At 39.9% G+C, this 26,390-nt stretch overlaps 1 protein-coding gene across 2 annotated transcripts in view; it reads left to right on the plus strand.

The window, feature by feature from the left end:
- Positions 1-26,390, plus strand: part of LOC145977862 (uncharacterized) — a 347,706-nt gene that overhangs the window by 159,200 nt on the left and 162,116 nt on the right. Inside the window, exon 1 of one of the 2 annotated variants that reach the window (XM_083110186.1) lies at positions 20,526-20,656. The exons of the other annotated variant lie outside the window; for it this stretch is intronic. The gene's annotated coding sequence lies outside the window, so the exon portion shown is untranslated. Of the gene's footprint in view, positions 1-20,525; positions 20,657-26,390 lie in introns of those variants that run through there. 2 annotated transcript variants of the gene reach the window in all.

The following is a 26,390-nucleotide window of genomic DNA, read 5'->3' on the forward strand; positions in this document are numbered from 1 at the left end:
ACATTTTCAATGCAAGATTTCGATTCCCATAATTTTTTCTCTAAACATTTAGACATCGTACTATTTTTATAATAAATTCGTGTTTGAATCCGATAGTAACAGTATTGATCGATTTGGTTTATATTACTTCTCTTTTCTGCCACTTTTGGCTAATCGCGAAGATGAGTATGAGTGATGATAGAATGAAATTGATGAAGGCACACTCACAAACACCCATGACGAGGCCGGGATTCGAACCCGAGACCCCTGGCATGGTAGCGCGCTGTGCTAACCACTCCGTCATCTTAATTGATGGGTATTAAATAGCATAGGAATATATTTTATAGTACTGTTTAACCAGCAGTCTATCAACAGGCACACTGGCATTTTCTCCTTGAGGGGAATGGTGACAAGAAGTACTGCGTGTAAGGCACTTTAATCCCGGAAATCGTATATAATATATTTTTTTCCAGATCATTGTGAGGCACGCGTGTACCGCTCTGTTCCCTCGCTGAATTCCCTCAAATTCTGTTTTGATGAATGCAATGGGGAGGATGGTGATACATGATTGCTTTCAAAGGTAAAACAATGGTGGCTTCAGTCTGTTGGAGTCTCTGCTGGCAAACATGACTCCGTGCTGCGCAGTTGCATACAGGGGCGCGTCAAATATCTGATCGCTCAGCTACTTGACGGCCAAATAAGCGTTGCTCGGCGAGCGCTGCTCACTTGATGGCTGAGCGAACTTGAACCTTGCTCGCCACAGGTTTGACCCAGAGAATACTTGGTTTTAGTGTTTTGTTCTCGGGAGGAAAATAATAAGAAGAGGAAACCGTACGAGGATGGGGTTGGTTCCCAATGAGGAAATAAATATTCATGATGATCGGCTTGCAATATTACAGAGGAGTTTCAAATAACAGAAGGAAATACCCGGTGTCCCAGAAAACTTTCCCTGATTTCAAACTTTAATCATATCCGCTACATGCAAGGTAGAGATGTGAAAGTGGTGCCAAAATGTTGGAAAACTAACCAGAGTTTTATGTTGCAGGTTTGAGTAACGTGGCTGTAGGGTAGCAGTGTCAGTGTCTAGAAAACCGGAAATGTTCACAAATTCGGAAAAAACTCAGCATGTCATCTGGTATCACGAGACCCGGTCACCAATAACAGTGCAGAGGAACTTTCAAATGTACAGAATTCTTTCGTCTAGAATATCTGCCATCAATATGTTGGTATTAATCTTCATTCCCAAATCCTGTCAAGTCCAAGAAACATTGTATGGAAAGATGCCACCCGATGTCAAGAGCATTAATTCCGGATTCCTTGGCACTGACACTGCTACACTACAGCCACATTACTGAAACCTGCAACAAATAAACTTGGTTAGTTTTCCAACATTTTGGCACCACTTTCACATCTCTACCTTGCATATAGCGGATATGAATAAAGTTTGTAATCAGGGAAAGACTTCTGGGACACCCGGTATAATATTCCAGTTTTTGTAATTGTATTAAGATGAAAATGTTGTTTATTCCAAATATACACTGTTGTTTTGGAAAGTTGTGCAGGGGTGAAAATGAAAATTGGACTGCGTTTAAGTAAGTGTAATGTTATGTAATTGCTTGTACGTGTGTATGTGTAAGGGTAAAAATATGTATTTGTGAGTGTGAGTGTGTGTGCCCGTATCTATGGGTTAGATTACCATTCTTATATGTATATTTCTTTGTAATTTTTTTTATTTCTCTGTAATTTTTATATATTTTTTCTTTCTTTCTTTTTTCAATTTCAATATTCCACATTCAATTTTTTTTGTAAACATGGTCAAGTGGAAGAAAAGGCTTCACAGCCTTAACTTCGCCATGTAAAAGAAGGCGAAATAAATAAATAAATAAATAAATAATATTTCGACAGTTTTGTTCACTCAACCATTTCCATAATTAACAACTTTTCAAAATCACTGAAATCTTGTCCACTCGACTCAGCTACAATGATCACAGATTACTCAAAGGCACTGATATTTTGATCAATGAGCACACAGCGACAAGTAAATGATCTGTCTGCTCAACGAGCTGAAATCTTGCTCAGCGAGCAAAACGAAACCTCAAAGTAAACAGCAGCAACAATTTGTCGGTGCTGAACGTATGAGTTGGATTGCACCATATATGTGTATTTGCGCGCGCATGTGTGTGTAGGCATAATGCAATATAGCTCACTCAAACACGCATTAAGTTTATTAGTCCATGAGCCAGGACCTCAAATTTAGGCGATCGGTACCACTCGGGGGGATGGGTTTTCATAATATTTTTTTTAAAGGTGTAGATGCCTGGAACTGGAAAATGTGTGCTAGCATCTCATAACTCTTTGTTTTTACTTAATATTATTGAACTAGTAACCATAGCAGAAAATTATTTTTTTTCATATTTTTTTTATAAAATGCAAATAAATTGATCACAATATTTCAATAAATAAATTTAATTTCATCAGATTTATTAAATTCAATATTATTTTATAATAATTATAACTATTAATTGTAATAATATTAATATAAACCTTATAATAATAATAAAACTTTATTATATTGCCTATGTACTGACATAAATTAAATATATAGGTAAGTTTTACTTACAATTTTCAATAATAATAGTGGCTGAATCTTAAATATGCATGTATGTTATAATTTAACATATACAAAATGTTATTACTTACATTCATTATCATCATCTTCTGAATAGGTGTCATGACTCATTGATTTTCATATGTGGGTAGTCTGCACTTTTCAGAGCACCTGATGTTATTTAGCCCGAAGACGCAGTTTGTAGTTTCTAATGGATTGGTTGGTTGATTGATTTGGTGTTTCAAGTCCACTTTAAGCACAGTACGACTAATTGGGACTGGACCTACAGTTAAAAGTGGGGTCCGAACCACTGTGCCATGTGCCTCCACCGGTTGTCGAACCTGCGACCCCTTGATTACAAGGCCGTGACGCTACCACTGCACCATCGGGGAGGCAGTTTCTAATGGAGTTGCAAGCTGTAGATCTAACAGAGTTTAAGGTGCTGGCTGCCATTCCATCCAATCAATTACCAGCTCTTCTGCTCCATCGTGTTTTTTCAATGTCTAACTTCTCCCACTTGGTCTCGGTCTACGTGGATCATTCAGAAGACATCTCTTGCTTGTAGCAGATTGATAATCGCACGTTAAGCATGTTTCTTGTAAGTTGATAAATGTCTATCTCACACTTCATTGCACAGAATAGACGACATGTCATGTCATTCACACAATGTACGGAAGATTTTGGAGCATACAGTAATCAGGAGAACTACAGTTTGCCCATTACTATTTCATTGATCTCGGAGGGTGCGAAAATATTTCCATTGTTTGTCTGTTGGCAGGAAGGATGCACTTACTTTTCCTTCTCCTGCAAATGCATATGGAGACTTATCATATCTCTACAAACATTTTTAATACGAATTGAAGCTATTTTCATAACGTCAAGAACCCACATGGGTATTTTAGTACTATATTTCAGTAACAATTTAACCATGATTCATTCTTTCATGGAATTTCAAACACACAATACACACATCTGTGTTATCTGAGCCTCTCATTACCGCTTCATAACCCTCATTAGCAGCGGAAGTACTCACCAACAAATTACCATATCTTCTTCATGTTTACTGTCGAGATTGAGCACTTTGGGTCTCCCTTCAGATGTGATGTTCCATCATTTATCTCCTCAGTTCGCGAAGTGTTTTATTCAGAAGATTTACAAATTGCTCTGGTTTCCTACATTCCTTAACAAGAAATGCATTTAGAGTTGTTTTATACATTATGTGACTTAGGAATTTCCTTCAGTTTCTGACAATCTGGGAAGATGAGATGCTCTGTCACTGATGCCTGAATTCTTCCCATGTGATTGTCCTTTCGGTGTTCTTTATAGACGTGTCATTGTCCGTATCAAACAGACATCAATTCTTGGACTAGTATTTCCTTCTGGAAAGCAATGGACAAGGCAGATAGACCTCACCAAAGTTTGACTCCTCTTCTTTTACTCTCTGAATAAGAGCCATACCATCAATCGCCGTGGCTGAATTTCCAGATATTTCCTCAGGGGAATAATATTTTTCTGCAAGTATGTCTCTAATGACCACAATAATGGCTCTAAGATGAAGCCCATTTGAAGATTCCGATTCTGCGCTGTCACAATAATTCGACCAAATAGTGTCTTCTTGTCTGATAATTGTCTTGCCATAACTATCCACCGCCTTCTTCTTGGATCAAGAGAGGAACAGAAAGAACTAGACGAAAACCATGTACAGCCGATGTTTATGCAACTAAAGGAACATTCAGAGAACAGATACAGTAGAGTATGGATTAGTACAGGTAAAAGAAAGACCCTACAGTCGCTTGAACCAATGCTCACATGATGTGCGTCACTATAGAGCAATGTGTGTACCAATAGAACAGCTCAGAAACGGACATGGTCACAGCAGTAACTCACCCCTAGTATGGTGTGTGATCTCGTACGGCCAACACAGCTACATAGCTGTGTGGTTTGGACTCGATGAGGTGATCGATGAGAGCTTGGAGGATTCCTCGGCACTCTTCACTTTGGGCAATTTCAGCTCTGGAAGAGTTGAGGGAGGTGCTATCCTACCTAGAATGCGTCTGCCAAACGCATCCGAGATATTCTCTATGGGATTTAAGTTTAGTAATCACGATGGCCACTCCATACTCACTATTTCCTCGTCCTCGGGCACGTTGTGCACTAACAGAACTTTGTGGGGACGAGCATTGTCGCCGATGAAAAGGAAACGATCACCTATTGCAGCTGCGCACGGCATGGCAAGAGGTCTGAGGTTCTCGTCTCCATATCTAAGGGACGTCAAACTGCCATTTTGGATGACGTGGAGGTCTGTACGTCCTACAATTTTGATTCCAACTCAGAAAATCATTTCACCACCTCCATTTTAGAATGTTTCTCGAATAAAAACAGGGTTATAGCCTGTTCCACATTCCCTCGAGATTAGGCACGTCTATTGTAAGACTGGAGGCTGAACCGCGACTCATCGGAGAACACCGCTCAACTCCATTCGTTGTGGCCTCAGTTACGATGTTTCTCAGCCAAGTATCTACGGACTGAAAGCTGTACGATGATGGAACACCCAGCATGAGTCTATATGCATAGAGGCCATCTTTAAGAAGGTTTGAAGGTTAGACAGTTTGAGATGACATCTGCGCCCTATTGCTATGAGAATGGCATGCTATAGTTTCGTTCATTCTGTCGTCTGTTCCAATTGGTTAACAAGAAGTACCCGTGGTCTCTTGCTGTTGTTGTTCGCGGACGGCCTTGACCTTGCCTTCGTCGCACATTTCACGTTTTTTGGAACCGAAAATACAGACGAGAAATGGCATTTTGAGACACTCCAAGTGCTACAGATACCTCTCGCTGTCTGTCCAGCTTCCATCCTTCCTATGGCTCTCCACGCATTGATTCAGGTAAATCGCACTTTAGAGGCATTTGTACCACTTGCCCACGTTCCTCAGTGAACTCTTGCACTGTCCTTGGACTGCTACTGTCATTCTCATAGCTGTGCAGTTCAGTTGCCAATGCAGATATATCGGCATTAATGATGGTGGGCAAATAGCCAATATTGACTCCAGTAATGGTGTCAGTTAACTTGTCAAATAAATTATTAAAATATTCACTTATTTTAATTAGTGTTATTATTATAATCTTAATCATCATCATCATTATTATTAATTTAGATCAGAATTACTGTAATTATCATTTCTAATAGTAAAAGTAAAAATATTAAAAATTATCAAAATTTTCCATTTACATCAAGGTTATCTGGAAAGTGGAGTGATAACACACAGAAGGCAAAGAGTTATGACATGCTATCACCTATTTTCCATCTCTAGGCATCCCAACATTACTAAAAAATCATAATAGAATCCGTCCCCCCGAGTGTTACCGACAACTTGCCTGGCTCAAGGCCTAAATGTAACTTTGCAACTAATAAGCATAAGGATTTACTAGCGAGACAGAATTACATGTAATAATCTTCTGAGTGTAAGTGACACTGCTTCTACATTAGCATGCAATGTTAATGGGACTTCTATCCATTGCCCAATGCCTTAAATTATACTTATTCTAACACTATGTTTCGAGAGAGAACCTCCATTCCTACAAACTACTCCACGGCTCTCACTGGTTAGAGCACCGGATCACAGGTATGTCGTAGGTTCGAACACCAGCAAGATAAATTTCACCTGAAGACGAGTGAGTAGCGTAACCGGGTCTCGGATATCGATGTGCTGACCTCACGTCACCCCATTACCGGTTGAGGATCTCCACACCTCTCGGTAGGATTGTGGGAGGGAGGGTGGGAGCTAGGATTTTGTTCTACATAGCTCATTCAATGTATAACCGGAAATATGTTGTAACAAATATTTATTAGAAGCACCAAATGAACTACAGTACTATGTTTCAACATAGTCCTCCCCCCTAGTTCAATGCACCTACGCCAGCGCTTGATAAGCTCACTGATTCCACAGGAAAAATCTTTTGGTCTCGTGCATAACCATTCATGCACCGTTGACCGGACTTCGTCGTCATTCTGGAACCTCTATCGAGTTAGTGCAACTTTCAGTTGGCCAAAGGTGTGGAAATCGGAAGGTGCGAGATCGGGCGAATATGGAGGGTAGGGTAAGCACTCAAACTTTAGGTTCTCGGTGGTATATAATGTGACACTGCCAGTGTGTGGTCTTGCATTGTCATGGAGCAAAAGCACACCAGTGGACTCCAGACCACGTCGTCTCTGCAGAATGGCTGGTTTCAGTTTTTTTCGCGCAAAAGGTTGGAGTAGGTGGTACTGTTTACATTATCGCCTCTGGGCATGTAATGTTTAAGAATTTGCCCCCTTGTGGTCCCAAAACAAAGTCAACATTACCTTTCTGGCAGTCTTCAACACTGGTTATACCCTGTTTGAACTTCTCAGCACACTCGTACACTTGTGATCGACTCATACTGTTGTCACCGTACTGAACTGTCATGCGGCGATGAATTTCTATCGGTTTCACGCGTTCACTCAACAAAAATTTCACTACAATTCGTTGCTCCAGCTTGAATCACTCCCGTAAGGGTGCCGCCATCTTGTGTAACTGTTTCCCAGCGTCCCGTGCGCGAGGCATTCGTGCCAGCCACAGCTATAAATAGCTTACAGATGCCTTCACAAAATAACAAACATTCAACAATCACGATCGTATTTTAGATTTGTTAAACTACTATTTCGGTTATTTATTGAATACACATTGTATCACTACACTGCTTCAGTTTGTGGTTATCGTTTAGCTGCTTCAATTTTGCTTCTAATTATCAAACCCTTTTAATAATTAACATAAATTACTCTAACTGTAATGAAAGTATATTATTATGTAAGTTGATTGCTATATTGATTTGTATTATTTTACTTTGCTTCTTGTGCCACTTTTGACTAATTGCGAAGATGGGGATGAGTGATGATATGATGAAATTGATAAATGGACACTCACAAACATTCATGCCCAGGCCGGGACCCCTGGCGTCGTAGCGCGTTGTGCTAACCACTCCGCCACGGGGGCGGCTGCATGTAAGTTGAGGCTGACATTTATTTTACATGGGGCACGACGCTACCCGCTTCCAAACGCCCCTGCACTTTTCTTAATAGATTTTCTTCAGCTTTTCTATGGCCGTGTGCACGAACGAAGATCAAATTTTAAACTCGGATCGGGAAAGGATCACTGATAAATTCCATTGCACGAAGACGGTTCAACACTTGATCGCGATCTAGGAACATCAAAACGAGTTTATCTTCTGATCGGCCATTCGCGACCGTTTTGGTGTCTGATCCTTGTTCACGATACTGACGCGTCGACTGCAGTCAGTTGTTTTTGAATACAAAAAGAGCGGAAAGTGATATCGAGGGCGTGCAAACGCTAGAGATGTTGGCTGTACAATGCTGATAATTCGAGAAATGTGTAAAGTAATCTAAAAACTGCCAAAATAATAATAATAATTTGTGGTTCTGTGGTGCAAAGTCGAAATGTTTCTAAATACTGTACTTTCTATCCCATGCACAAAACATGTGCAAGTGCAAGGTAAATTAGAACAGAGCAATGTTACGATATTGCTACATGGTGTTGGAAATATGATTGTATAAATTTACGAAAATACATGTTACTGGCTATTTACACGACACGACAATATAAATATATAAGAATTAAGAAATGAAAAATTCAAATACTTATCACAATACAGTAATAATAATAATAAAATATCTTTATTGAGTGGGCGATGTTCAGCGTACGCTGTTCGCTCGCGAATGCATTTTGTAAGGCATTGAAGTCCCGTAGAAGAAGGTTCCATGCTTTCCCCTTCTCCTTTTGTGTTGTGCTGTCAGTTCTTTTTTAATATTATTATTTCTTTATACTCTACTACATCCTTGTACTCGTCGACAAGGTTGATCAATACATTTCTCAAATTCAGATAAATTTGCGGCCCGAATTACTTTCTTCTCCTACACGTTGATACTTTAACACATCACACTACTCTGTGGGGTTCTTGATTGTCATTTGTTTTAGCCAACCAATCAGGTATAGCCTTACAAATTAATCTCGGATCATTTGAACGGAATCTCGTGAACGTCGTTTTTCGTTGGTGCAATGCAAATCTTTAAACCAAGTTCATTTAGAGTGGATTAAAATTGATCTCGTTCATCTGAACTTCGAAATAATCGGCGTTGGTGCACGCGGCCACTAGTCTCTGGACTTCGCTGATGGTCAGTCTACTAGCCTAGAATTTTAGGTCGTGGTATAGATTATTGTCCATATTTTGGTCTTTATGAAAGTATGCATCTCAGTGCAGTATAAAGAATGACATGTAAAAGTACAATAAAACACTTGAGGACAGGAAGAAACAAATGGACATTTTTCCAACAGCCATTACGTCAGCTATTCTTTCTTTGTATGAGTGAAGTTGGCAGCGCCCACCCCCGCCCAAACGAGAAAAGGAAAGCCGTCTTTTACCTGCTGGGATTCAGACCGGCCAGTGCAGGCAGCTTTCCTTATAAGGTCAAAGCTTGCTTCCTGCCTCCAAGTTTAGATCGCAGTTCGCTGGAAACCAAAGAATTGCCCCGCGATTAGAGCGAGCGACTGCTAAGAAAAGCAACGAGGGCAATTTGCCCCCGCGCGTGTATAGCATGCGTGTCTGCGATTGTATCCTCGAGGGGCACTTCTGGTTGCGGTGGACACGAGTGAAATCAAAACCTCGCGAAATTCTTCTCGCTGCGGTTGTAGCTGCTCCTTTGTTCGACCACGACTTGCCAGAGCGGACGACGAGTCTACCTGTTACACTGTTGCCAAGTCTCGCTCTACGATCAGCAAAATAATCTCGTTCCCCTTCTTCCACCTCTGATCAATTTTATGCTACTTTGTTACAGAATGATTTTCATTTGATGATGCAATTTTGGCCCAACCTCTGTTTTCTCCTATTCGTAGCAATATAGGTTGGATAAGGGCTAAATTGGAACACAAGAAATAGGCGTAACTTGGAGGGGGCAAGGATGGCACTTGCCCCCCGCCCAATTCAGGTTATTAAATGTATAAGCTGTTTGTTAAACCTTCTGGGATCTGAGGAGTAAAGTAATGAAGAGTATTTTTATTTACTTATTTATTAGAAGATTCCCAATGCAGCGTTAGCCATTTTACATTGCAACGTACTAACAACAGAAAATAACCTAAAATAATAGTATAAAATAAGACAAATAATAACATGAACTAAACTTACATTTGGAAGACACTCACATACTTCTAGTCAACAGTCTTCTAAAATGTGCCAGATTATCAAAAATGTCTATTTGGCTCGTCAGATTATTATATTGGCTGGGCAGTCTATGGAACAGAGAACGCTGGATGAGACACAATCTCGGCTTCTGAGAAGCGAAAAGTTGAGTGCTTCTTGTTGAGCGGACGGCACTCGAAAGGGAATTTTCTGAAGAAGGCGGTCACTTCTGATGTTACCATTTACTATTTTATGCAGAAATATGTGGTCGGCTAGTCTACATCTCTCGTGAAGAGTTTGGATATTTAACATCTTCAGAAGCCAACAGCTATTTAGCAAATAGTCCAGGACGCCATTTTTATGGGATGGAAAACTTATCGATTCTGGTCCCTAAAGTTAAGCACCAAGTTTCATTCTGCTCCCCTCTCCCTGCTAAGTTACGACATGCAAGATGAGAAAATGATGCATGTAGTAGAGTGAATGCGTAAATACATATTTCGAGTCAAACTGTTATTCACCAAGTTCCATTCAGTTCGATTCACGTAGTGTGTGTTCAAGAATTGAAGGCGACAAAAAAAGAGGGATGGCTACCCCCTCCACACACACACACACACACACACACACACACACACACACACACACACACACAACCACACACACACAAACACAAACACAGGGTTTTATCCACAAACCCAAAAACTTTTCCACATTTTTCGCAAGACGCATGGGCAGCGCCAGAAATTTTTTTTGAGATTCAAAACTATAAATCCTCTCTCTCACTCTCTCTCTCTCTCTCTCTCTCTCTCTGTCGGGAGGGGTGTGTGAACTGGTCGGTCGATCCCCCACTGGAAATCAATATTATTAATTTTAAATTACAAAAAAGCTATAAAATGATTATATTCGGAAGGGGGGTAAGGTTGGGTTGTGCCCCCCTGGAAAATGAAAGTCAACCAAAAATTCTATATTTCACACATATAATTTCATTTCAGCCACAATAATATATGTTAATTATTGCATGAACATGATAAATTCAATTTGAAGCAATGTTATTTGAGGGAACAACACTATTATGGGGGGAAGTGTGCCATGTTTGCCCCCCTGGAAAAAAATACCTTGCTTGTCCCTCCCTGGAAAAAATCCTGCGGACGTCCATGCAAGAGGCAGAAGCAAAGAACTCGACCTGTCTCATGTGGAAGAAGGAATTGGTCCATCCATAGTGCTTGAAAGAAATTTTTTTTTTTTTTAGGTTGTAAATAAGAAATGTGAATATTCATCACACTTGATCGTTAATATGACGGCCACTCGATTATTATCAACTTAACAAGTCTGCATGATTTTCCCAAGCTTACATAAAATATGAACCAAAGATACAAAATTGATTTATCTTGCAATAGTAACCTAAATGTAATGTAGAAGTGATTAGTATGAATGGTTCCTATACCTAAAATAAATTGGATGGTTTAAATCTCTAACTGTAACTGAGCACTAATTTGTTCATTCCATTAACCCTAAATAAACGCGTGGATTGGCGACTGTGTTGATTTTAGCCCTCCACAATGTTACAGGGGAAGATTGTCGTCTTGTGATCAAGGGGTCCCAGTGGAGGCACAGTCATATGGATTCCACTAGGTAAGTCTAGCTAAGTATAAAGTGGTTTACAACAAACCTCGACAAAACTTTGATTTCATTTCATTTGGAAAATTAGTTTTAATCGTCTTTGTGGGGTGCGGCCATTACCCCCTTCACCCCTAACGTCTACATTGTGTCTTCATTACGGTAATCTCTCTCTATATATAAAATGGATGTATGTGTGTGTGTGGGTGTGTATATTTGTTTGTTCCGGCATAACTCTCGAAGGCCTGGAGCGATTTCAACCAAACTTGATACGCGTATCACTTGCGACCTGGAAATAAATACTGTGGTAAGACACCCCTGGCACCCCTAGTGGTGGGGGTGGGAAGGGGTGGCATTTAAAAATAATCGAGAACCCCCTATATTAAATTCCGCACAAACAGACATCCGTGACTGTATGCAATCCGCACAACGATAATGTTTCTCGGGTTGCCTAACATTCAGGCTGTGTTGCGAATGGGATCCATAGTTTTCGTAACACTCCCAATGCAGTTCAACTCAAAGTTCATCACCTATCGGCGTGGGAGGGGGTGAAAAATAAAGTGCCACAAATGACCTAGATTAGTGTCGAATCCATAGTTTCCGGAGTCGCATTTAAAATTACTTACATTTTACACTATAGTTAGAATTTTTATCTTCCTGTCTAATACAAGATTGGGATAAATAAATACCCGGGCAACGCCGGGTATTCAGCTAATCTATATATATATATAAAAATGGATGTATGTATATATGTTTGTTCCGTCATAACTCTCGAACGCCTGGAGCAATTTCAACCAAACTTCGTACACATATCACTTACAAACTAGAAATAAATATTATGGGGTAAGACACCCCTGGCACACCTAGGGATCGGGGTGGGAAGGGGGTGACATGTAAAAGTAATCCAAAATGACCGATATTAATGTGGATCCATAGGTTTCGAGGTCGCTAAGATGAATAGTGGCACTCCCAATGCCTTTCAATTGATTTATTATTGCTCCTGGAGGTGAAACTAAAAAATGTTGTTTATAATCTAGTTTTAAGTTAAATTAATATTATAGTGAATTTGTAAAATATTTTACTTTATATTTTGTATACTGTACTTATACTTTTAAATACCTGTAAATAAAATTAGTTACATTTTACACTATAGTTAGAATTCATTGTTTTCCTGTCTAATAGAAGATTGGGATAAATAAATACCCGGATAGTCAGCTAGTATTATACTAAATTGTTCTTATGTTCATATAGTTTTCGCTACTCTCTGTAAGGTTCAAGAGCATTGATTACTTTGCACACCGTTACCGGCAACACAGTTTCATCTTATTCTAAGTTTGTGATGAATGAAGCTATAAACTATTGGATATTTAGGAGAAAAGCGAAATCTATGTGAAATCATTGCTTAATTATAGGTATTTTCCACATTATAGACACGTGTGTCGAATTCAGTCCGCTCCTTCAGCAAGGAGTCTAACAAATTAAATTCATCACCTTCTTTGAGTTTCGTAACTTTGACAGTTTCTGCTTTGTTCAAATGAATTTCATTACACAGGTAAGTTTACACTAATACAGATCAGCAAGTGGCAAGTTTCAAAGTGCTCTTGCATATGGTTTCAGTTTAAGAATCCCATAAATTCTTCTGGAAGAACAATTCTATAAGATATGATTCATAAATTTTCCAAGTGCCGTATCGGTTGCTACATATAACTATGGCTCAGTGGCGTATGCTGACTCTCACTATGACACCTTCCTAGGTTATGGAGGAGGGGAGAAGACTAGGCTCGTTCTTGACGTCTTGAACGAAGCCGCCTTGCCATACCAGCGGTAGTCAGGTTGCAAACTAGTAAAAAATCCTAAGAATTCATGTTGCCAACTTCAGAATAGCCATTATCTTCTTTTTTAAATCAGGTTAATTCACAGTTTCTAATAGATTCTTCTTCGGTATTTTACTTTGTAGGATTTGCAGATAGCGTAGCTAGCCTTGAATATACGCCCCTGCTATGGCTCAATTTGAACTTCTCTATAATTCCTATGATCTTTCCATTTCAATGCTTAATGTTGCTCACCAACTTCATGTTATTTCTGTATTTGTCGCTGCACGTGTACTTTTAATTAAAGAAAGAATATTCCTCAATAAACTTTTATTAGAACTTAATATTCGTAGTTCTCGCCTACATCTTCGCTTCCTCTCCTATCCAGGAGCTTTATATTGAATTTTTTCGTAACGTGGGAGGAAGCAAGATTTTTTCCTGCGGGGAGGCGGTTCCCCCACTCCTCCTCCCACCCATTATCAGATTATATTATTCTTTTCCTTGTCACCTCTATTTATAACATATTGATAAGATTTATGTGCTAACACCTTGATCCTATCTTGGAGAAGTGTAATAAATTCCAGCCGTCAGTACACACTGTAACCCTGCTTTATGATTTGAATTATATCCTTACATTCTCTAGTCTAAAGCTCTGGGGTGTAAGGGGTGACCCTTTCTCGTAGTACACCCTAGACTGCATTTTGCAGAATAACGAGGCTCTGGCGTTTCGACCTATGGCCAGTATAATCTTCGTAGGGCTGTGTGTTGTCCTTGTTTGTGTCGAATGTCCTTTTACAGTATCCGCTTTTAACTGAAGTCAGAATATTTTAGTCTTCGACATTACAGTTGTGTTGTTAGCTATACAGGGTGATCCGTTTGAGATGTCAGAAAAGTAAACCGTTATATACAAGAGGTTAATGTACGTATCTTCGAGCACAATTGGTGTAATATAAGCACAAAGGATGTAAGTTTCGAATGAGTGGAGGTTTACTACAGACTTCAGCCACATGGCGGCGCTAATGTGCATGGTAACTAAGGTGGTAATCACGGCACAACAGCGCACACAGTATGTCGTATGGTATGCGAAATTTTCGAGAATTACATGCATGCTATTGCCGCCTCGCAGCTGAAGACTTTAAACCTCCACTCACTCGAATCTTACATTCTTTCTGCTTATATTACAACAAGTTGCTCACAGAAATCTACATTAACCTCTTGTAGATAACGGTTTATTTTTCTGACGTCTCAACGGATCACCCTGTATTTTAGATAAGGTAAGGGGGGGGGGCTGACGCACCCAAAATTTACATTCATTCATTGATTGATTAATTCTAAATCTCTGATGCTCTTTGCTCGAAGTAAGTCCACAAATATGCCATGTTTTCTTCCAACAATTGAATTCTGAACTGGGGCCTCACCAATGGCGCAGTAGTAGTGTCGTTGATACCCAGTGGAGGCACATAGGGGTTCGGATCGCACTTTAAACTGTAGATCCAGTCCCAATTAGCCTTACTGTGCATGACTTAAAACACCAACTCAGTCAATCAATCAATACCTAGAATATGCGACTTTTGCACGTTTCAGTTCCAGTAACTTAAAAGATTGCCCATTTAGAATTTTTTTGGTAAATTGAGAGTGGAAAATTAACATTAATGCTTATCACAAGTTTGCTATTCTTTTGTTTCTTAGTTCTTCCAAAATTCGTCCCACAAACGTTCATGTGATATACGAGAATGTCTCCGTAAACGAAACGCTTGACATGAACTCATAGGGAGGCTTCAGCAGATATTATCTGTCCTAAACCTGGCATTTAGAGAGAATTCAATACCCACGTAATCTCTACTACGAGACTCTCACACTTCATAAAAGCATGCGATGGCTTATGTCTGCTTCTTGTTTCAGGATACCTCTCGCTCTTAACGAGAATTTGATCTGCTGGCCCCGAATTCATGGCGGCGGCTTCTGTAAGCTTTGTTACAAAGCAGCCTTATCTCTGATACGGCAGATAATCACATATGGTATGTTATTACGGTAGGGGCGTACGGTTTGTGAATCTTGAAAATTACTAAATTAAAATGTGTTATATTGCAATTCCCGCAATAAAAAAATTAGTTTTGAATCATTTAAGGTGACAAAAAATATATTTTATTCTTCTTTAACGTATATTTCTCCAGTGGGTCTGTCATAACTCTTACCGTGCCGTCTGCGGTTGAAATAGGGTTGTTAAAGGTCCAGGAATTTGAAAAAATCAATTCCGGTCCAGGAGAGAAAATCAGCAAGCGTAAATGGGTTCTGGACCGTAGAGAACCTCTTTTTCTGTAAAGTATTTCAATTCGGTCCAGGAGGCTTTTTCCAGATCAATGTAAATACGGTCCAGGAACCTTTTTTCAATGAAACAATAAGCAACTTGTACCGAATTTAAATTGTACGAGAAAACAAGGTTCCGGTCCTGCAGCGGAACCCAATAGAACGCATTAGAATTTATGGATATCTGGACGTTTAACAACCCTGGTTTGAAACCTAACGCCGTCGAAGTACCAGTATATCTTAGCAGTAATATGCAGGGTATTATTCACCCCATAACAGATCGAAACATCTTTACTGTAAAGTCTTTCTCCGAAACAACAGACATGGACAACATTCATTGACTCATATAATTTTTGGTGAACATAATTCTCATTATTAATAAACCTCTGCACTACACGGGCACGCTGACTGACTTTCAAAATAACAAGTCTATTGATGAATTCACTCCACTGAGATTGATGCCACAGCCTCCTCGATCCAGGACTTCAATTCAACCAAGTCCTTAGCTTTCTTGCTACAGACGATGTCCTTCACGCAACCGCACATAAAGATTGATTGATTGATTTGGTTTATTTTACTTCGCGTTTTGTACCTCTTGGCTAATTTGCGAAGATAGGGATGAGTGATGAAATGATGAAATTTATGAATGGACATTCACAAACAACCAAGCCCGAGCGGGATTCGAACCCGGGACCCTTGGCGTCGTAGCGCGATGTGCTAAAGAAATCTAACGCTGAACAGTTACAGAGATTTTGATTGATTGATTTCCTTTATTTTACTTCGCTTCTTGTGCAACTTTTGGCTAATTTGCGAGGACGGGGATGTACCGTGTATGAATATCGTGGTGAAATCCTCAAGCTACATGTATCGCCTGTCGGTTGTCGCTTCCGTGTGAATTATCCCTAAGAGAGCTATCAGACCAAAGCGACAAACTGAGCCTCAAATAAATGGGTACCTGGGGACAACCCTGAGAGGTAAAGGTTGCCGGAGCGTGCTGCTGAATACATCACCTCTAAAATGGCCGAGATGGAGAATATGTGGGGGGGCCCTACGCCCAAAATACTCTAAATGTGGCTTCATGGCACGGTGTTATATGCACGGTAATTTACCTTTACTTTTACGACTTTAGAGGTGTTAATGGAAAGTGAATGGCCAACTTATACATTTCTGCAGACAGAGAGAGAGAGGGGGGGAGGGAGAGGTAGAGAGAGAGAGAGAGAGAGAGAGAGAGAGAGAGAGAGATAGAGAGAGAGAGAAAAGGCAGAGACAGATAGATGGATAGACAGGGAAATTCAAGTGAGTCAATTTAGTATGCAGGCTAAAAGAACCACCGATATAAAGTTCAGTTTCTCGAAATTATCATTTCCTTCCAGAAACGCTACATTCATATTTCCACATAATAATGGAAAGTACTATCTGCTATAAGATTTTTGGAAGCATTTACATAGCATTTATGCTAGCAAAAATGCTAAAGGAAATGCTTTCGTCTAAAGCCACCTTTAGACCGCACGGCCACAGAGGAGGACTTATATTTCCACATAAGGGAAGATTATATATTTATTTGTATGTTGTTATTTTGAACGTCGGCGATAAGAGATTACATCGCACATGCACACACGCACAAACGAACACATTAAACTTTCTAATGTCCTACATGAGATTCATAAGACCTGAATTTCCGGTATTAAGTTCTGCGTGAAACAATATCCATAATAGTGAAAGACCCACGTCCTCTCAATATCCTGTAGATGCAATAGAGTAGAGGAAATTAATCGTTACCCGAGTTAGAATCAAGACATAACAAAAAAACAAATAATTCAAGAGGCTTATGCGTTTCGTTCTTCTTCTTCCCACGAATGCTCGCAGGGAATAAGAGGAGCAAATCCTCTTTCTTGTGTCAACAGTTCTCCGAAATGAATGAGTAACCAGGACAACAAAGAGACGAGGACAAACGGGAGAAAAGCTAATTTGAAGAAGGTCTGTATTAGAAGAACTGAGCAAATGTCCCCAAGGATGGAGAAATGAATGAGTTATTGGAGACAAAATCGAGTCAGTTCTTTATAAGGTTAGCTCCTGTAAAACTGTGGCACCACCTGCCAATATTTTGTACAGAATTTTTAAACCGTGGAAAGTGTTGAACACAAAATTGAAGTATGCATGTGATTTCATTGTTATGCGTGTGTATGGAAATCCAGAAGGGTATACTTGCAGTATTGAGATACTTTTGTTGTTTGTTTTTTGTTGCTTGGTGCCTACAGCTCTACCAAAATAAGAAACAACCACCAACAAACTCTCGATCTAAAGTGGACAGTCATTTGTTTTCTCCTTCCGTCTCCCTTTCACTTGTTTCCGAGTGCCCCAGTGTTGCCATTTGTGTAACTCCTGTCCCTTGCTTCGTTATAAGAAAATTTAAAAAACGTTAAATATTATATCTCTACTTTCTTTTGATTAATTTCGTTTATTTTACTACACTTTTCTGCCAATTTTTGGCTAATCGCGAAGATGAGTGATAAGATGAAATGGATGAATGGTGTGAAAGTTCGGCCCCCTGTCCCTTGTTTCATCCGGCGCTCTGGATTACTTCATGCCTTAATCCTTCAAATCTCTCCTTTCACCACACTCTGGGTGCCAAGCGAGCAGATTATATTTGCGCCTGAATTACGAAAGGGGGGTTTCACACAACAATTTATATTTTTTAGTCCCTGGTTCGTTTACACATGTACAGCAAGTGAATATACAACTGGTTTTAAATGGACAGCACCGTAGTTCTTGGAATCGTAACATTTCTAGTAGGATATATTGGTTTATTATACGTTGTTATATATATACATATTTACATACTGCTTCCATGTGTGCATTTACATAATCAACCAATTCCCTTAATTCAACATAATTGCGCACCTATGGCTTACACCATCGACACTTCCTTTACCGCAGAGTTAGCGTAACTATCTCTGCGGGCCTACCCTCAGCTTAAATGATATTCCGTTCCTTACAAATGCGTTTCCTTACGCCTTCACTCTTTCTTTTGGGCATCAATTATTCAATACGGAAATCTCCACATATTCAAAGCTTTTTCTAAAAGGGGACTTGGGACAGCAACAGGGGTTGACTTACACCAAATGCTACATTATTAGATATATTAAGTCTAGCCACCATATGTGGACTAAACTTGAGGAGACGTTCCTCTTTCGTCGATCAATGGGGAAACACTGTTTTTTGCTAAAGCCCACTGGCCTTTTTTATAGTCGGGGTAAACTTCCGTGGACGTGGACCCCGTAGCGTTGGATAAATTCCGCTGCCCCCGGTCTTTTCTAAGACAGCTAGCTCTCCCAACCGGGGAGATAAAAAACAGGGGAATCTAATATCCAGCAAAGCACAATCCAATAAGCACATACACTTACATGCAATAATAACAGAAAAAATACACTCATGGAAACATATTACTTAACCCTACACCTTGTAACTGGCCAGCAATTAATTAATACAATATACAAAACCAGTAATGGTCAATCCGACCATTACAATAGAAAACTATAAACATTTATGGACGATACAACACGAGCTGCACAAAGATTATACTGGTTGCGAGTCAAGACGCCAGACCCTCGCTAGTCTACCAAACAAGTCCGTTGCCATGCAGGAGACAGGGGGGCCTGAGCCCTCTAGAACTGCCGTCAGTACCTTTTACATTAGGTAAAACTATTGTGTATGATTTATTTGCAGTGAAGAGTGAAAGTGTAAACAGCACATATTGATAGCACGAGTCATGCCCCCAGCCACAAGAAGGAACGGCTGGGTGATACCAGGCCTTCAGAATAAAGATTCAGGAATTGGTTTCTTAAGGCTCGACTGGACCTTAGGCAACCGCCAGGGCGATTTTTTCAAATTTTCCTCTCCAATAGAAACACCGATTCTATATTCCAAAATATGAAAAATTACATACGCTTATAATTCCTTCTAGAGCATTCTAGCGTATGTAATTTTTCATATATTGGAATATCGAATCGGTGTCTCTATTGGAGAGGAAAATTTGAAAAGAAAAAAACCGCTCTGATGGCTGCCAAAGCGTAAGGAAATGTTCTCTTGACTGATATTAGACTCATTGTCAAGAAGGTTCACTGAAAATGTGGTTTACATTGAATCATCACATGCCACACGCAAGCTGTCAAACCAGAACTTTAAAAATACTAGCATTAAAAATACTACGTGAGAAATCGTAAGACGAATTACTCCCAAGTTCGAACCTTGTGTAAGTCATGGATGCATCATCGTAGCTGTCCTATCATACATTTCGTAAGTCCATAATTCGTCCTAATCCCATTTGTTGACGCAAGTGATAGATAAGCTAAGTAAAACAAGTGATTTAAAATAAGGAGAATGAAATGAAACAATATTTTACCACGATTTTCCGCAGACACTTCACTCGCATGGGAGAGTGCTTTTAATGAGAACTTCCACTTCTATATTCTTTTTACTCTTTGTGCTCACAGTTCCCTGTCGCGATTAACCTGGTGTTCCTTAGTGCGACGTTAATTGAAACAAAAGCAACAAAACGGGCGAGACGGAAATATTGTCTCGCTTGCGTAAGCAAAAACATACTGTTGCATGTACCCATCGATTAACCCTAACCTTTTATCGTGTTACGCATTAGCAAGGAAAAGTTTAAGACGTAGCATATCTATTAAATCGGCGTGTTATTAAGTAATTACATTGTCCGCTGCCCATGAAGTTCCTAAACAGAATATCGTTCGTGTGCTTACACGTCACTGGCAAGCGAATTCTCTCTTCCACTTGTATCAAGGAGTCGAGGGCACTGCGGAAAGCACGACGTGGTTGCGGACGAGTTTTGTAACAACGATTAAAAACGCTGCCACAAACATAAAAAAGCGTGCGGGGTCGATATGGCAACACTGCGTGACTGTTACCTGATTGGCGCGGTTCGTGACGGCACGGCAACTGTCCGAACACGGCGGGGATCAGGTGTTTCTGGCGAAGTGCACGACAGTTTAGTTCGGGATGCAGGGTCGCGTGTGTACTGGTGTGACAGTGCGGTAGGTTTGTGCAGAGTTTCTGGATAACTGTGAATTGTGTGATGTGTGATAAGTGAATACCAGGAAAAGAAAAGGTGAGTCGATGCTTGATCTTTGACGAGTGTTTCAAAGTGTTTTTATGTTTTCATTCTCGTGATTGTATCAGTTGTTCTCGGCTGTTAGGCTTACGTTGACATGGGTTTTGGGGCAATGCGGCACTCCTACGCAATTCTCTGCTGCAGGTGATGCGAATCGTCGGTCATTCTGCAGGTGACGGTCTGGTCCAGGCCTGGTAAGTTTGCACAGCGGGTTTCGAATGGTCGTTGCGAGTGACATCATCAGTTTAATTCATGCCGCGGTGGCAAATTCCACTTTGGTTTCAAGGAACGCTGATAATAAAAACTTACCACGCAGCGGCGCTGCAACTGAGGAGGGAGGGGCTAACGAGGGTGCATTATACCCCCTCCTAAATCACAATTCCCTAAAAAGTACTCATAAGTGTGTGTGGCAAGTGCCAAACAGCTGTGGGTGGAAATATGTCAATTTAATACGCAAAAGCGTGTTTTCGTCCACATTTGGTACAAAACCACACTATTTGAACTAAAGTAAACCTATCCAAGTTCATGATACTAAATTGTATGCCTCGATATGTGCTGTATTGTCGGAAAAATGTGATGGGGCACAACTCTCAAAAATAAAATTCTTTATCCATCGAAGGTACCCTCAATGGTGACTATTGCACCGTGGATTCTTCTTAAATTTGCAGAATAAATATACTTCCAGTGGCGGCGATTGGGTGTCAAAACTGGGGGAAAGACAAGGACAGTTTACTTTCCCTTGGTACAGTGGGATCCATGACTATTACCGTGCAAGTTGTCCATGACTATTTTAATTAATTTTTCTCTTCCACCCTATGTGTTTTTAAGCGACGGTGCAGAAGTTGTCGACAGTTTGTTTAGAGTTTTCTTTTAATTCTAGAAGCTCTTATTGGGTCAAATAAAGTACACGAACACGGTGACGGGCAATTTGCACGGTAATTAATACTCATGGATCCTACTGTGCATAAGGCTTAGCATTGTGCGGGACCAAAAGTGGGGGGTAGGGGGGCAACTGACCCCCTAATCGCTGCCACCACTATATACGTCTATTGGAAACTAGTAGTTTGTTTTCATGATGGAAGGCTGATCGGGACTGGACCTACAGTGTGATCCGAACTAGCCGGAAACTAGTAGTAATTTTTGTATTTTCAATAAGGCTGAGCCGATATCGATACTTGAAAATTCTAACAATTACAAGTTTTCACAATATTGATTAATATTAGTTGGCTAGTATATCACTCCAGTTATAAGCATAAATTTAGCAGAGCTTTGCTTTTTAAAAAAATACAAGAATTACATCAGAATATAAAAAATACCTTTGATGTAATTACAAAATTAAGTTTTTTTCCATATCATATTAGTACAAAATCCATGGAATTTTGCATAACTTACAGGATAGACTTTTATCCTGTTTGACGTAAATTTCAACAGACTATTTCATTCTAGATTTATTAATCTATGTCCGGCACCTAATAAGATTCCGGAACAGTGGCGATACTGAAAATGGATCAGGCTTGGCCACACCCATAGAAAGGACTTCCCCTCGCGGTAACACTTAGAAAGGATTTCCCCTCGCGGTAACACTCCCAGATTTTAGATAAATATTTTGACTAATATATAATATCACCCAGTGCCGCGTGCGGGGTCAGCTGCCTCCCACACTCTGCCAATTTTGACTCCGCACCTTATCTACCAAGGGAAAGTAAACTGTTCTTCCCCTTTAGGTTTATCACCTTCCCCCCCCATCAGTTTTGGAACCAAATCGCCGCCACTGAGCCACCACATTACCATACACAAATTCTCTATTAACTTTTGGATTTTTGCGAAACCTTGAAAAACGAATTTCGAAAGTACGACGAGTTTCTTAAGCGGGCTTCATTCTAATATTATAAATTTGTGGCTAATAAAAGTTAATTTCCTTGTTTTTCTGCCACTTATGGCTAATCGCGACTATGGAGATAGTGATGATTAGGTGAATTTATTGAAGAGACGCAATGAACACCCATCATGGCCGTAGGCAAGAAAAAATTTCGGGGGGAGGTTCACTCATAATTGTTCCCATGGGCGTCGCCAAAAAATTGAATAATAGAAATAATAACAATAATGATTATTAATTAATAATAATAATTAAAATTTCATAATAAATAACTAATTGATTCCAGACGTATTATTATTATTGCTGTCCTTATATCCTTGAGGAGACTTTTTTACTCTATCCATCAGAAGTGTGAATATGCAGCACAACTACTTTTATTCATTTTTTTCTTACGTTTCACGCAGTGTGTACTAAAATGCACAGCTATTATATATATTTTTTAAATTTTACGAATATCTCAAGAAAAAGCTTTAAAAGTAAAGCTTATTATGTTGTTGTTTGACCATTCGCATAAAACTTAATTTTTGGAATTCTGAAAACTTTGGAGACCAGTTATTCTTTGGATTAAATGGTAAAACATAAATAACCTGGTGCCTGTATCGAAACCTCAATTTTCGATCTAACGCGGTTTTTCTATGGTTATTCTGTTGGAATACTAACTAACTGGACTTTATTTCCGTTATTAACAATAAAGCTAACGAACGTTCTGCTATTTTGTAACTTGCAATTAAGGATGTCAATTCGGTGGTGGTGCTTTTCGACGCTCATATTGTTCCTATACTTACCAAACAGCATTATATACGACCACTATACACTACACAAGTATGTATGTGCTTTATAGGACCGCGTATAGGTTAAATGTATGTACTATATCGACCGCTGGGTGAAGGGTAGTGAATGTAATGCGCTACGAAGCTGGATATCCTAGCTTTGAACTCTTATAAAGGGGGAATTAAACCCTTATCGAACAGGGAATTTAAATGTTGGAATGGGAATTTTGGGACAATCACAAGGGAATTTTCAGTCTGATCCAGGAACGGCACTGGAAAGAGGACAGCAGAAGTGAAAATGAAGGGGCGCGGGGGGCTGCGATTCTGAGAATTAAACCCATTTCGCTCAAATTTCAGAATTCATAAAGTTTGAAAATTCTAGCTCGATCATTTCAAAAGTGTCCCTCTGTTGTACTTTTGTGGTGAAACTGCGAATACATTTTTTGAAAACTCCCATTAAACCAACATGCCAGACGTTTCGGGGGGTGAACCCTAACCCCCCCTCTAAATACGGCCATGGCCCGTAATATATATGAAGATTTTAGCCACTCCCCAATTCCTCTTTTGCGTAATATGAGACTTGCATCTCGACAGTTTCTTCCAAAATAGATTGATGTTCATTTAATAAATATAAAAGAATAGGAAGAAAACGAATTAGCAAGGTAAAAATGTAACGCATCTCGCAAAACGCAAATATACAAATAGTACTGCTTTTATTCTAATTTACACATTGTATGAGGACGTTACCTGTTACTATTACACATCATTTTGAAGATGAGGAAATATCCAATAAGTTTTGTATGAACTTCCTTCCATAAAACTTTATTCTTGAATGAAAATTAGGAGAAATTTTCATTTCAGTTCAAATTATGAGAAAATTTGGAGATAACATTTTACATTCGACATAATGAAAAGAAGACCAAAGAAAAAAAAAAAGGCCAGATTTCTATGTTCGAGGGAGTGGAGGTCCGTACACTGTGACCCCCCCGTGTGTACGTCCTTGACCACAAGTACCCATCAGCCCTAATGGTATGTCCTTCCTCTCTTGGTGATGATTTATGAATCAAGATTAATTAGGGAAAACTCATTCAGTGGTATCACTGGGAATAAAACATTTTTTGTGTAGACATAATTTTTAAACGAGGGGTTCAACATTCGATAAGAAGCCAGATATTTAGAGACAAGGCATATATGTTGTAGTGAGTTTGTGGTGCATGGTTTTAGGGGATTCGTAGCGTCGGAACGAGACATCAAACAGAGAAAAATAAATGGATAAAATGTCTGTGCTTTAATGACCTCCATACGTTGTGAAAGCTTGTAATGCGACACGCTAGATGTCGACACTAAAGAAGAGATGAGAAAAGGGCGGATGCTTGTAATTCGATTGATTGATTTGATTATTGTACCTCGCTTTTCTGCTATTTTTGGCTAATCGCGACGATGTGAATGAGTTATGGTATGATGACATTCATGAAGGGACACTCACGAAAAACATTCATGCCGAGGCATATGGAACCCGAGACCCCTGGCGTCGTAGAGCGCTGTGCTAACCACTACGTCACGGAGGTCGTCGGCCTTTGTAAATCGTGAAGAGGCCGAGAACGAGACAGCAAATCTTATTCTGAACACCGTATTCACATTACAACCATTTGTTTCACATTTGATCCGTGAATCATTGTCCTATATTGGGTTTGCGCCGCTTCGTGTCATGTAGATATTGCGTGCACCTATTTCTTTGACTCCAATGACGTCACAGGGTTGTCCTAGTTTTAATCAAACGACACGCATGACATGTCTCATGGCATCCTTGGGCCTGGAGCAGTGCATTGATTCATGAAAGCTATGCTACAGGCAGTAGAATTTCCCTTTCATCAATACTATACTCTACCCCCGGCATCTCTGAAGCAAGCGCGAAAACAAGTCTCTGCGCAAGAGTGACGCGAGACGGAATGGGATTGCGTGGAGGGGGAAGCGACTGCAGTTACCAGCCTGTATTGCTTCGCTCTGCTCACTCGATCCCCTCTCCCCCTGTCTATGCCGCTATACGCGCTTTTGCTACATAGATTCAGGGGATAGAGTATAGTTTGTAGCAACCGTTTTATACAAAGGATTGACTACCCATGAGAAAGAAATTCGAATCCCTGTGTTCTTTTCAAATCCATGCGTGCTTCTTTAACGGGTCGAACACAGTTACATGTAAAAGTTAATGTCAAAGTAAGGAGAATGGTCTGTTCCCGACAGCAACGCCAGAAGCAACGATATTGTGCCACACGTACGGGATTCTCTTCTGGTTTCTCTTCAAGACAGTCTCGGTAATAGTCACAATGCCGAGAGAAGCGCAATCAATTGTTTTAATACTCAAGAGTTACGTATGTAGTGTCTAATATTATTAAACATGTATATTTTTTACAATTTTAAGTCCATATTTTGGTGAAAATAACTACATTCTTTTTACATATAAATCCGTTCCTTGATAATAAGGCAAGGAAAACTAAAGTGCGCGTCAAATCTCCTGCATATGGCCTTGAACAGCTGAACAACACCAGCGAATCACAGACTTGCGGCGTTGCCTAGTTCTGTGCTCTCAGTGACAAGGCGTTTCGCGCAAACACGCTGTCTCTTTTCCGTGTGAGACATGACACCGTTGCAGTGCGCTGCTATTGGCTATCGCCATATGCAGGAGATTTGACGCGCACTCTAGATCAGTGAATATTTGGGTAATAAATAAATAGTGTTTTGAAAAGTCTTGTACGTACACGTCTTTCGTTGTTATCCCCCCGATGCTTTCGGAGAATATGGCGACATGCGATGAAGGATTAGTAGTTGACCACTTTTTACGCTCATTGTCCTTTCCAAACTCCCCCATCGAATTTATATTCTCTAAGGCGTCGCTCTTTATCATTTCCCCCTCGCTTCTCAACGTCATTTCCTGTTGGCATGATTTCCCCCTCCTGTATATCAGCGACGGAACTGCGGTTTGACACAAGCATTTTTTTCCTTGTTACTGACTATTCTTCTAAATGTGTGTCAAATATATATGTTTATTATTGACGGATTTCTCCCCAGTACTGAAGTATTCGAGGCA

Source organism: Lepisma saccharinum, chromosome 23 (assembly GCF_977018435.1).
Source record: "Lepisma saccharinum chromosome 23, izLepSacc3.1, whole genome shotgun sequence".
Taxonomy (NCBI): domain Eukaryota; kingdom Metazoa; phylum Arthropoda; class Insecta; order Zygentoma; family Lepismatidae; genus Lepisma; species Lepisma saccharinum.